We start from the raw sequence: 14,677 nt of genomic DNA, 5'->3' as shown, positions 1-14,677 counted from the left end.
AGTCAGCTATTTTTAGCTGTGCCAAGCAATCAGGATGCTGTTCACAAAACACTTCACCTTAAAATATAATTGCTTCCCTCAGATGACATTGTCAGGCTCTGTTCTTCTCACTTGTAATGTGAAACTTCAAATAAAAATAGATAAGGTGGTTTATAGAGAGAGTAAAGCCTGTTTTAATGGTAGAGAAAAATGAATGTATAATAGCCTAAATTTTACTTTAATGATACCAAGTGATTATCACTGTGCAAAGATGTTGAGACATAATGGACACAGATAATGGGCAGGAGGCAAATTGGTCAAGGAAGGAAAGGAGCAGCATTGCCTGGCACCAGGCATTTGGAGGAGGCCTTGGAAAAAGCTCTTTCCACAGCTGTAACCACATGAGATCTTCAGCTGATTTAAGGGTCACATCCCCAGTGTCTCACTCGCTGCCCACGGGAAGTTTTCTGCCTTCAGTGAGTTGCCTGCCCAGAGCCTCAGAGGAGCTCTGGCCCCCAAATCCCAACCCTCACAGCACAATTCCTCTTCACAAACCATCCACACTGGCTTTTGCTGCCAGGCTCTCACCCTGTTGGTACCTTTCCCTTCCCTGCTCCCCTCCCGATCCCCGAGATCCCACACACAAATGCACTTTCCCTCTCTCCCAGGCTCTCAGAGCCTTTCTCCTCCAGCTGCCCACTCTCCCTAATCCCCCCAAGGCCTGGCACTTGGATTTGCTCAGGCTTGGGATGAGTGAGAGGCTTCAAGAGACTTGCAGACAGGTCGGATTCCTGCTCTGGCCTCTGGGATGTGTGTGTAAGCCCAGGGAAATGCCATTTAAAACAGAGTTAGCTTGGGTGTTACAGAGCATCACCGAGCTGAGCCCTGGGTCTGCTCTAGGGTAACACACTAATGGAGCAGAGGGGAATACACCCAAACAACTGAACACCAAGAGATCAGAGCCTCTCAAGACATTAGCTGAAGAACTGAGCAATAATCGATGCTACATTTGTGTTACCAAACCCCAGAATGGGCACAATTAACCTTGCAAAGTGACAAGAGAATCCTTTGCTGTACCACAAATCACCTTCAGCCCCAGCACAGCTTTGGACCACACGGTCCCGTTTGCAGGAGGGATTCATCTTGATCTGAAACTGTAATTGAATGCCAGTAGTTACCTTGGTGACATTTAAAAATCTATCCCTGGGCTTTGCTGTCAACACTTTATAATACAATAAAGTGCCTCGTGGAGGAAGTCAGAGCACAGCTCAAGGAATAGTTCCTATGACAACTACATGAATCGAGGCAATGGCAAAGATCCCTGAATGTCAAATGGACAGTGGCACACAGGCAGAGAAAGCCCAGGCTGAAGTCAGTGCTGCTCCTCAAGCTGTGCTCAACTCCAGCCGGCTCTGTAATTAAACAAAGTCTCCAACTCTCTGGGCACTCTAATTCCCACTGAAATGGCCAAGAACCCTGCAGGTTCTTACACTCCAGCTGGTTTCAGCAGATCTCTGCTGGGGCCAAGCACTGAGAGTGAGGGAAGAAGCACCACACCTAGGGAGAAGACCTAAGTTTTCTTGGCCTTTCCAGCCTCTTCCAGGCTTTTCTGCTCTCTCCCAATTGCCTCCAGCATCAAGTCTCCTCCCAGCACATAAGCCTTGAGTCCTTCCACCATCGACCATCTGGGTCTGCAGCACAGAAGCATCAGGACCATTGGCCCCTAGAGCAGAGAATTCACTCACTCTTGTAAAACTAAATCTGAGCACCACTTTGTTTGGAAAACACTCCAAAAAACTAACTGTCTGTGGCCTCCTTCCAGTTCTTCCCTCGTGTGAACACTACATGACTTCTGTAGCTGTCCCATATCTTTACTGCACAGCCCTGAATTCATTTCCAGGAGACAAAAAGCAGTTTGGCATGGCCTGAAGATCAGGCTGAGCTTTTCAGCTGCCCTTGCATTGTCAGCAGAGCCACTGGTAGAATAGTGCACTAGAAACCAGGATATTTATTGCATTACAGAGCATTTTCTCCTTGCACAAGAGTGATGGAGACTATGACCCTGCTAAGCACACTCACACGGAGACAGGACAAGGAAAAGGACACATGACTCAATGATAAAATGCAACACAACAGCTTTTTGGCACCTTCTAAAGATGTGAGAAATTTTGCTACATTTCTGTTGGAATTGCAACCTGAGAGCAAAAACATGAGCAAAACTGATAATAAAAACTTGCCTGGGAAAAGCAAACAAGGTAAACAAAGAGATTACTATCTTGCCCTCCAGTAAAGTTCTTCTCACCTAAAATCCTTTGGAAGTAAAGATAATCTTGCCACTGGAGACCACAAAAGAAAAGTTATTTGCATACAGAATAGGCTCACAGAAAATTAAACTGCTGTGGAAAACTAGAACTTATTATGCAAGAAATGTGATAAGCTAAAACATACAAAAAATCCTCCTCAAGATCTGAGCAACATGAGCTAAAAATACCTCTATTGCATGTCATTTACAGACTCAAAGGGTTGTTTAGGCTGTGTTTAGATGGTGATCAAACAACACTCGATACATCTTTTTCCACTTGTGATTAAAGATAGTGCTGGATTTTAGGTGTTCTGATTGCTTTCCTCACTTCATTTTTACTTCTATTTTTAATTTGCACTCGCTGTTTCTGCATTTCCCTGGGAGCAAACAGCAGTGCTGGGAAGGCACCAGGGAACGCCTGGACATACACATTGACCACTCTTGCTGCTGAAAGGACAGGAGCAATGGGCCAGGAGCAGCCTGCAGAGCTCCTCCCTGATCTACACAGCCCAGGGCTGAAGACATCGTGTTCCCAGCCCTTATTTTTGCCCAGGCACCTGTCACATATGTGCCTTGCAGGTGCAAGGAGCCACCTGCACACACCTTCCCAGTAGTGCCAAGTGTTTAAATTCACAGATCTCTTTTGTGCCAAAAAGGTTCCTACATCCAAAGCCTCCGGGTGTTCCTGGGCACTCAGCACTCCACTGGTGTCACACCACTCGGGGTGGCAGTGGCCCAGCACTGGGAGAGGTGGAAGGCAGCACAGGGCAGGTGTCCTGGGGCTGCACAGCACAATGTTGGGCAGGTGCCAGGACAGGTGAATTCAGAGGCTCAGCACAACTCCTCAAACTTTCCCTTCTCTCCAACTGCAGAGAAGGGAGCTCAGTGCTGTGATGAAAAATTCTTGAACATAAATTACCATCATTTTTCTGTTACATAACACGATTTATCCAAAGCATGCACTGGGCTCATTCCAGTTTCCACTGAAGTCAATAGAATTATAAGTGTTCAGCACCTCTGAGAAATCAGGACATGCTTATTCATGGGTATAATTTATGGTACCCAAATTAGAACATTCTGTCCTTAAGTCACCAGTGCAGAACAGCATGAGTTCTTACTCCTTTCCTTCTTTAGGGGTATCAATGGAGCACCAGAGATTCACCCCCAGATCATCAGTGGGATGCCCAGAACTGGTCAAACTTGAAACAAACCACCACACAAACATCTCAACTCCTGACTCTGGAAATGGATTCTGCCCATCCATGAGCTCCAACTGGCTCCAGCCAACACCTTTGCCTATGTGAGCCCTGACTGCCATGAGGTTTCAGAAAAGAGTAACTGACACAGATGTTCCATTACAAGAGCATTTCAAGTTGTGCATGAAGAGCAGCCATCACCTAGCAAGGACAACAGGAAAACCAAACCAGAAAGCTGTGAGAAAGCAGCAGAGCAGGAAACGTTCTGTACTGCTCTGCCCATCCTCATGGCCATTGTCTCAAGGAAGTACAATTTACCAGTCCCTCTCTTTAGGTGTCTGTTAGACAGAGCCTTCATTCCTCCTGGATGTGTTCACAGCTTTAGCTGGTCAAAGGTGGCAGTAAAAATCCAGTCCTGGATTTTTTGTTCCTTCAGAGCACAGCTAACATGGAAATCTGCAAAACACAGTTCAGCCTTGCTGAAAGCCCCTGGGATCTCTCCTGGAGCACTGAACTGAAGTGACTGTTCCTCTCGAGCCTCCCTACAGGTTGAAGAGCCAACAGGGCTGTAAGGAACCAACCCCTGGGGTACCTCAGGGGGCTGAGGAGTTTGGGACTGCTGCACAAGCCAAATATCCCTAACCTGCACCCTACTCCTGACTCCCTAGTCCAAGAGCAGAGGCTGCTGTGGCCTTTTCTGCACATCTGCAAGATACACAGAGGCAGTAATCTGAGAGTCTCACCAGCCATGGCCATAGCACTCAGTTGCCAGCAAAGGGCCCAGCCCAGGTGGCCATTCCCAACCCTGCAGCCCACCCCAAAACACAACCAGTATGAGAAGCAGAGTGTAATCTACCCAACCCAGCTGGCAGGTGGCCACTTGCTCCAGTTTGGCCCAGCCCAAATGCAGAGCACAGCCCCATGCTGCCAAGCCAGGAACGAGACCTCACACTCCAGTTCTGCCCTTTGACTCTTTACAGCCTCCCCTGATTACAGCCACATCTCCCTGGGCTTCTCCCTCTCAAGGAATCACTGCAGTGGTGGGAGAAGTCCAACGGGCTCTGCTCAGCAGCATCTGAAGCAAAGGAAGTCCTTTTGCTTCTCTGCATTGCCCAGAAAGATCCTCTCCCACCTGGCCACGAAGGACCTTCCCAGGTCCTTTTTCCAAGGCTTGTCCCAGCCCTTGTGCTTTGCAGAGCAGGTAGCACTAGGTCAGCCCTGGCAGCCAGAGCAGCACTCACTCCCTCACAGCGTGGGGAGAGAGGAGGGAAGTGAAACTCTTGGGCTGGGAATACACCAGAGCCAGTAGGAAGATGATATTTTCCTTACCCTGAATTAACAGCTCCCGTTTTTCCCTGGGCCCCAGGGCCCCACTCAGAGCATGGGCAGATGGAGCCAAGAGCTCCACACCACAGTTGCACCACACAAATGTGCTTGAAGGAAAACTCCTGCGGCACCAAGAACAAGGCTATTATGGGAGCCCAGAAACAACAGCTTGTGTGTTCACGTTCTATTCCAAGTTTCAGATTTCTGCAGAAAACAGGAGGCCAATCCAATCCTTTGACTTTGAATCCTTGGAGGAAAGCTGCCTGACGTGCGTGTCAGGCTGGCAAGGAGACACAAACCTCATTCCCCTCAGCACTACTCACACCAGGCTCATGCCAGGCCTACCCCATCCCCAGGCTCCCAAAGTCAAAAGCACTTTGCAAGAGATCCACTTGCAGGTGACCAGACAGCATGGAACTCAGTGACTAAACAGAGCTGGCACATGCTGGAGAAGAGATAAAACCCCAAAGCAGCTCTGGATTTTGCAATTGCAGCATTTAAGTTAAAATTACCAGGCTGGGGAAATTACATAAACTCACGTTCCTGAATATAACAGACCAAAATGACCTGAACCACACAGCACGTGTGAGATGTCATTCCTCTCCTTTTTTCAAGCATGTCAGATAAACTGAGACTGTGTACAGAGATACCCGACAGCACATGATGAGAAGGTAACAGCCTTCAGAAGGAAATACTTGTTTAGGAAATGGCATTTCTGGAACAACATCTCCACTTTCTTAATTCTTTCCCCCATGGTCTCTGCCACTGATGCCCCCTTTGCCCCATGCCTTGCCCAGCTCCACGAGGGAACAGACACCACAGATCCATTCCAGGGCTCCACTTTGCTTTGGAGATTCAGCCAAGGATCAGAGTTAACCAGTTCCCTCCAACCTCAAGGCAAACGAACAGTTGGCTGCAGGATTTAGGCCAACACTTGGAGAGCACAGTGCTCTGTGCTCCTGGGCCATACATAGTACTGCTCATCACGCTGGGGCACAGTGCAGACCATTTTCAGAGCAGTCACCACATCCAGGCTGCTAACAGGGGACACTCCTGGCTCTGGGGAGGCAGTAAGACCTGCAGAAAGCCCTTGGGCACCTCATTTTGCTTTTAGACTTGTTTAGGTTGGAAAAGAGCCTTAAGATCATGAAATCCACTATTAGCCCAGCACTGCCAAGTCCACCACTAAACCACATCCCAAGCACCACAAACCTACATGTCTTTTAAATACCTCCAGGGCTGGTGACTCCATTTGTGCTCACAACCCACGTCCCTTCAATCCTGTGACATCTGAATCTTCACACAACAATCCATCTCAACTGGTTTATCACCACTATTCCAGGAGCAACTCCCCCCTCCAGCCAAGCAACATATGGCCTTTGAGCATCTTCCCAGAGGGAAGCCTCTAGGCTAGAAATTGGATGACAAAACTGGGAAAAAAAGTTGAGAAATTTCTGAACCCAAGTTGTTTCCTAGAAGATTTCAGCTTGAACAGAAAAGTGCAATTAGCAAAGTTGAAAAGCTTTTTCGTCTTTCAGCCAATTCATAGAGAAGAGGTGATGGACTTCACACCCTACTTGCTGTCTACGAAGCCCAAAGGCCTCAGACTCCCCAGAGGAGGTGCACATAGTGCTTACAACAGCTTCCCAGAGCTGCAGCTTGATGTTCTTAGCCATAATGTTCTGCCAGCTTGGCTCGTGCCAGGGAGGAGGTGTGGGAATGCTTTGTGGAGCTCAGTGATTCACCCAGGCAGTGCTGGGAGCACAGAAACAATGGGGAATTGTTCTTTTACCACTGCTAACCCATTACTACAGTTCTATCACCTGCTCATGTAATGCAGCACTCAGAACCAGCAATCAAACCCACAGGAGACAGGAAATCCTTCCCATTAACCCCCAAGCACTAGTGAACTCACAGCAGTTTGTTACCAGCAGTAATGGCCCAAGAGACACAGCAAAGCCCAGATAACAACTGAAGAACCTCCTCCAGCTCAGGAACAGCCTTAAACCCTGCACTGTGAGGAAGCCTCACATTTGCAAAAGAAGAGATCTGTATATTAAACTAATAAGGTGACTGATAACTGTTACCTTGGTGACACTGAAAACTCCACCACTGAGCCTTGCTGGTGGCACTTCCTAACACAATAACCTGCCTGGCAAAGGAAGGCAATGTGTTCTCTGAATATGAGCTTCCATGACAACCACAGCCTTCTCCACACCTCAGCAGTCTGATGCCAGCATTTGACCAGTAGGCTCTGCTCTGAGAGCTGCAGCTTTGTGGGTACAGCTGACTTTGGTCTGTTGAGTAGTACAGGAAGGATTTGTCTGCCAAGGTGCTACATTTCCTCTGAGGTTTCTCTGCCAGAGTGACCCTGCTGAGGCTGGTAGAGTTGTGTGAGCAAAAGCACATGGGGGAGATGCCAAAGCAGAGGTGCAGAGCCCAACACCATTGCTGAGGTTCTCCCCACTCTCCTCAAGTCTCACTCTGGTCATCACCCATGCCCCATACTGCAAGTGCATTTGGGTTGGAAGCAGCATTATTGCACCACAGGGCAGAGCACACAGTGGGACTCCATCTGAAAGGTCTTTTCCAGCCTAAACAACTATGAAGGACCAGATTCAGGCTTTACTTTGAACATGACCTTAGAAGAGCCAACCAAAACATTCCCCTGATGGCCATTAGGTGAGTGTGAGTGGTGCAGGAACTCAGGAGAGTGTTTGTGATTGTGTTTAAATGTAAGAAATCCCATCCACCAACAACCAGAACCAGCTGATTTCCCACCAAATGAAGGGTCTCAACCAATACTTCACATACAACCGTTCCAGGAGTCCCTCACATCCTGCACACACAGCATTTCTGCTGCCTTCAGTGCCTCCCAGGACTCAGCCTGAGGGCAGGCCAAGCCAAGCACATGGTTTGGGCAGAAAACTTGCAGGTTCTGCCCATCTCCAGCTATGTCACCCTGAGGACAATGATCTGTTTATTGATTCCAACACACAGGTGGGTGGTTCAACTTAAAAAAACTAATATTAGGTATCATGTGGTACAAAGTAAACTTTTCACAGGGAAGATGTTTCTATAGTAACTCATGTTTTTCTAGCAACACATTTCACATCAGGGTTGCCATAGCAACAGAACTATAGAGATGTGTTCAGCAAATAAGTTGTCAATAGCTTTTCCCCCAGCCCATTGCACTCCATCCATGTCCACCTGAGGACTTATTCTCCTAACAGGAGTGTGACATGTTCCTGCCCACATGAGAGCATCATTTCCCCCAAATAGCTTCATGACCACATTTTTCAGGAGTAGGTGAGATGCTCAGATCCAGATCAGGTTATAAACCCAGACAAATGGGAGCTGTGGCACAGGAGGTGTCAGCGAAACACCCTCAGCTGTAGGAAAGCAGTAAAATTACCATGCTGGAAACACTGAACAGTTAACCTCATGGAAACCTCAGGGTGTTGTTGGTAGTGTCAAAGGGACATCAGCTCATGCCAGGAAGAAGACTGAATTTCTCTGGGTTTGAGCATATATTTAGGCTTCAGCATTCCCAAGGGTAATGTACAGACTCCCACTCACCTCAGAGGAAAGTCTGCAAAAAGATCACAGCTCTAATCTGGCATTTACATAGTAGCTAGGATTTTAATTACTATTTGTTCAGTACCTTACCATTCATTCAGCAGCAGCCATATGTACACCTGCAGGGCTAGCACTGCTCCTGACCTTTGCTTTCCCTTCTTCCCCACTCTCTCATTTCTCACTTCTCTGCCCTGAAGTGGCTTTTCCTTGCAGCTCCCTCCACCCCTAAACTCCCTACTCCACCCCACTAAGAACGAGATGCTAATTTTCATTTACATAATCAGCCCTTTCAGTCTTCCTACATAAATAAGAGCCTACATAAGGTTGACTCTAATGCCTTGTAGCTGGGGGTGTCCAGGCTCAAAGGGTAACTGCTCCAGCACCGCACAATTCCTGCTTCCACAAGTCCTTCCAGTGCTGGTTTATTCTCAGTATGTTCCCTGTACTCAGTGTGTTGTGGTGCTTGGTGCTGCCATGTGCCATCTACACTTAAGCCAGGGAAAAGTGTCAGTGTGTGATGGAGGTCCCATGCAGATTCCAGTCCCTCCTGGAAGTCATTTCTGCTCCATCCTTTAGAGGGATCAACAAGAAACTACTGGGCTGGGGTTATGTGCTGAAACCTGTGTTTTCCAGCTCCTTCTCCAACCTGCAGCAGCACTGGTTGGAGCATTCTAAAGGATTGAATATTGCTGTAGCTCTGCACTGAATCTGACACCCTCATACCTCACACTCAGCCCCTCCTACCTGTGCTGAGCAGAAGCAGCAGGGACACAGCTCCTGTACCTCATTCTGAGGTGTTACAACAACAGTCCAAATTCAACCACCCTTAAGGAAGTATCTTCAGGACCAGAGTGATGGTATCCCTGTTTCCACCAGAGACTCAACAGTAGAACCTAAACCAAACAGGATTAATTTCTCTGGGATAGCTCATCGCTGGGGTTTGAAGGAGCAACGTACCAGCCACGATGGGAAGGAAACACCTGAGCTCTGAGAAACACCACCAGAATTCCAAAACAGAGTAACATGGGCCTGGGCAACAATTTGAAAATGACCTTAAAGCTCCTTTGCTGACAGATTGTGAGTTACAGTGAATTTTACTAATTCATACACACAGGTCTTGCTCAGACGAGTCTGTGTTTGCTTGCAAGCCTTAGGCTGGAATCTGCTCAAGCCAGGAGCTGTTTGCACATGCCCAAGAAATGCTAAATATAAACAGGACAATATGCAGACAAATCATTTTTATGAACTTTTTAGGTCAAGGTCCAAGTCCTCATTTGCACCTAAACAGCACTAAGTAGGCAGTGAAAGACTGTCCCAGATACAAGTCTTGGAGTACTACTGCAACTTAAACAGCAAGTTAAAACTTCAGGCATGCAATTTTTTTCCTACCTCATCATCTAGACCTTTAAAGTTGCTCCTGTCCCCAGCCCCAGCAGCTGACCTCAGCCTCCCCAGCTTGCTCAGCCCGAGGCAAGCTCAGTGCTCACATACACTTAGATTCAAAGGGAATGAGTAATGACCAGTGCTGGGAAGTTGGAAGAGATGAGCCCAATCCAAAACATTCTAAATCTACAGCACTTATGAATCAATTAATATCCTCACTAATAGAGACAGAAGATAAGTCTCACTAGAATGAATTACCTCTTACATCACCACATTGCCCCACAGTTCTGCACATCTCCTTTGGAAACAGATAAAAGTAGGTCTGCAAATGCACATCTGTTCCTTTGGGTTTCAGGGCACAGCCTCTTGATAAAAATCATTTCCAGCATGTGGGTCAGACATTTGAGGTTAATGAGTTAAGGAGCTATCCCTAAGTCAGGAATTCTAACGGGATCATTTCACTCTAACTGTCCATACAGTGGACAGACATTTGGGCAAAAGAGCCAAGAAGAAATGGAGTACAAGATCAGAAAGGTCCTGAGTTACCCTCACTCACAGACTTCTCAGATTCCACAGTGTCAGCTCATACTTCGCAGCGAGTTCAGAATTACTTCCTTCAGTTACAAACTGAATCTAACTCACACAAATAAACTCATGCTGGAATTACAACCAAGGTCTGTTTACCTTCTCCTTTTTAGCTCTGTCTCAAAAGAGGCAATATCTGAACGTGCTGCTTTGGGCAAGAATCCACTCCCAACACAGGGCTGAGAGGAGAACAAAATAATCACTATGAAAAGCACATTTACATTTTAATCACATTATGCAGGAGCATTAGCTTTCCCAAGGATTGTTATTTTGGCATCCAAGGTCACACTAATGAATAACATCGAGAGAAGTGAGCCACAAGGTTTGGGTGCAAGTTTGAATGCTCCAAGTGCTCCAGTGTGCTGAACACACCTCCCAGCAGAGCTCTGCTGACTGCTGAAGCCTCATCACTGCAAGCAGAGCTTCGCTGGGAAGCCAAAACGATCCCAAGGGCTGCACAGTCGCATGTGTCCCTTTGGATTTACCCCACCAATCCAGCTCTGTTACAGTCTTTAAATCCATATTCAGGCCCCTGAGATCCAATGTTTCACCACAGATCTCAGCTGTTCTAGCCTTTGGGTGTCACAGGTGAAAGTGTTAGGCAAGTCCTGTGTCTATGCTTGTTTTGAGGACAGCCTGATGCTGGGTTTAGATCACAAGTTCCAAACATTTCCAAATTCCTCACAGCCTCCACCCCAAGCAGGTTCCAGCTATGCCTTGTCCCTCCTGGGAGCTGACTCGATATGAATTGCTCTGCCACCCACAGGCTCTGGTTTGGGTTGGAAGGGAAACACATGCCCTGGAGACAAACCTTTTCTCCCACTGGAAAAAAGGAAGTGTCGTTCTCACACCTTGCACAGCTGATGTCTAACTCCCTGTTTACAACCCGCAGAGACCCCCAGGCTCAGCCCCAGCCCCATCTAATCATCTGCTCTGTCACCTCTTCCCTGCACCAGGTCACACTAATAATCTCAGTGCTGGAGAGTTACTCCACGCTGATGGAGGGTTTAGTGGCTGGATGTATTTCAGCCTTTGGCAGCTCTGAGCTGTCAGTGATTTGCACTGCTCATTAAATCAGGGAAATGAGATGGAGTGATTAGAGCTCTCTTAACCAGGCAACAATCAGGGGCCTGCACAAACTCCTTGAAAAGCACAGAAGTTGCCCTGAGGAGAACAGGGGAGTTGGGTACTGGGTAGGACAATTTCCCCAAGCAAAGAGAAGCAGTAATAAACAGGAAAAACAATCCACTCTCTCAAATGCACAGAAGTCCTTCAGGAGGGGCTTCTTCCCTGCCCCTCTGCAGCTGCTGCTCACAAGTTGCTAGAAGCAAATTCTGCAACAAAATTAGCTTTTCCAAATGGCAAAAACAGAAGGTGGCAAACTGTGACATATTCCCAGGCTCATGCACCAACAAAACATCCTGTAAGCAATTTTATTTTTTCATTAGGAAATCTTCGAGATCACAGGCAGCGAAAATGGTTACAGTCTTAATGGGGATGGAAACTTCTACCCTGGAGTCCAAGCACGTCGATAAATAACAAAGCAGGTGACATTTCCTACTGACAATCTCCACTCAGTGTTGTTTTTACAACACTGAGAAGCAAACTAGTAAAAAAAAAAAATCGAACCTGCTTAGTTAATGTGGTGAGTAAATTGGATCCCTGTTAAGCCTTGATAGCTGCTTAAATATTTGGCTAGACAGGAATCTCTTGAAAGCAGGAGGTGTAAGGACCTGTCAGGCTGATCCCAGGAGACCTGAATGCAAAGCTCTCCTTGTAAAACACCTTACTCTTGTATGAAGCATCACAGAATTAGCTTAATTGCTGAAATTGGCCTGAACTCGGTGTACCACAGACTCAGAATCCAAATATGAAGTGTTCATTCAGCCTTGGCATCTCACATTGCTCTGGACAATGCTTTGTCTTAATTCCAGTAAATAGCACAGCATTGTTCCAGTGCACCAGGATAATCCCAGTGATCAGAGCCCACTTGGATCTCCAGGTCAATTCACATCCCAAACCTGCAGGATTGTGACCTGGCCCTGCACAGGTTTTGTTCAAGGAAAATGGATCATGCCAAGCTCTGCTGCTGCTTTTTGCCGTGGTAATTTTGCCCCAGTTGGCCCATGAGCTCTGGAAACAGTGTGATAGTTTATGTTCAGGATATAAAAGACAAAGGGATGTGCTAATCAAAGAAAATGTTACTCTCTTGCAAAGCAGACAAATACCTTTTCCCAAACTCCAACAGGCCACTCAGCATTACACTGTGTGAGGAGGTGACCTGGCATCAGCAATGCTGCACCACCCTCACGGGCTCAGCCAGGCTCACCTCTAAGTCTGCAGCTAAGTGAGGGAGGTTTTCCAAGCCAAGACCAAGCCTCCTCAGGGTTTCAGTCCCCCAAACCCTGCTGCAAGGATGCTGTTATCACCACAAGAGCTATAAATAAAACCCCTCGAATCACCAAAACTCTGCAGTCAGTGTAATTTCAAATCAGCTTGGACAGAACAGCTCAGCTGCTCTGGGTTTGCCTGCGTGGCTCTAATGGCACTGAATGCCTGCTAACGAGATGAAGAGCTCTTACAAGAAAAGACAAGCAGCAATAAATTGTATTATGTACTAATACTACCCCTATTGACAGCACTTATCTGCAGGACTAAGGTCTGCACAGACAAAGGGAGTTAAGAGCTCTGTTATCATCAGCCATGGCTCTGTTCCCCCAGCCCTTGGACCAGAGGGATTCATGGAGAGTCTCTGACTCCACTGAGGTCTACAGCGACATTAACTCAACTGGAACCAAGTTCCAGAAGAATTGCTGTTTTACCTGTACCACATGTTGGCACAGGAGTAGAACAGCACAGATTGGTAAGAAAACTCCTGACCTCAGAGTACTCCTCTCTCTGCAGTGGAAGTTTGCACTCACACACACATTGCCAATACTCCACACGTCTCTTCTCTACCAGTTCAGTTCTTCCTTTGTATCAGCAACAAAACTGCAAATCCTTCTCTACCCTCAAACCTCTGGGACAGGGTTATGCAAAAGGAGAGAACACAACAGAAAAAGCAGCTCAGACTGGAATTTTAAACCCCCTTACCTGCCCTGCTTACACCCTCCTCTCTGAATCTCACACACCCACCTCTGCAGCCACAAGCAGTTTATGTTTCAGGCTGTTCTATTCAGTCTCTTCTTGTATCAGGCACTGAAAATTGATGGCTGAACGTGCTCCATCCCAGAGCTCCAAGGACTGACCTGAATTTTAAGTGTTACTGGAGTTTAAAAAAAATAAAAAAACTCAGATCAACACATGGTGTGGAAGAAAGTAGCACTGCGATTTTTTGGGAAAGAAAAGCAGGAGAGAGCCAAGAATGAAAAAGGAAGAGCACATGTACCATACACAAGATATTGGTTTCAGCTGTTCCATATTGCCATCCTTTCCAGCACTGCCAGTGACTGTCAGAGTGGCATGGGCTGCACATTTCCCATCCACCCCGAGCACACAGAGCTCCAGCCCTCCTGTGCCTCCCTGTGTCCTGCAGGTGGACACCCCTCCCCGAGCAGAGCCTTGAAACTCCTAGTTCAGCTTTCAGCATCCCCAGAAGGGCAGAGAACCTCTGCCCCTTGGCAGAAGCTCCGTTTAACCCCAACCACTAGCACCGTCATTTGACAGCACCTTTCTTAGCTCTGCTCTTCAAGCCTTTGTGGTGTATCAGCTCGTTAGCATAAAAGATCAAAACTTCATTTACAAGACAAATACTGTAAACAAGAAATTAATTCAACAGCCCGGTTGGTTTCAGATGAGAATGGCGATGATAATTTCGGTGTTCAAAAACCCTCCTAATGCAGTAATTAAATTCTGTTCCACCAGATACAGTCAAGCATATGCTCTGCCTACACAGAGACTGATTAATTGACCCTGAGATGACATCATCCACCCAGCAATGAGTACCACACTGTCCTACACGCACGAGAGGCATTAATGAGCACAGGATAACATGTCCTGCTGCACAACAGGAGATCCTGCTCTCTCCTGCCCTGCTGAGCTCACCCATCCCTGCACAGCAGCATGCAGGGCTGCTCTGGCTGGCAACAGCCTCTGCTAAGGTCCTCACTTCCAGGATGATGCTACACAGACTTCCCTGAGGCAGAAGGAGTGATGATGAGCACTGGTTGAAGCTTGGTGCTGCTGTCCCTGTTCCTGTGTTCACACAGACCTTTCCCCTTGAGCAGCTTGGCCCTGAGCAGTGTTTATGGGCTGTGCAGGGGAAGGTGGCAGAGCTCCAGTTCCTGCTGGACACCAGAGCACAGGCTCTGCCTCTGCAAGTCTCTTT

The sequence above is a fragment of the Acanthisitta chloris genome, unplaced genomic scaffold (assembly GCF_000695815.1).
Source record: "Acanthisitta chloris isolate BGI_N310 unplaced genomic scaffold, ASM69581v1 scaffold6964, whole genome shotgun sequence".
NCBI lineage: Eukaryota > Metazoa > Chordata > Aves > Passeriformes > Acanthisittidae > Acanthisitta > Acanthisitta chloris.
This window is presented reverse-complemented; position numbering follows the sequence as displayed.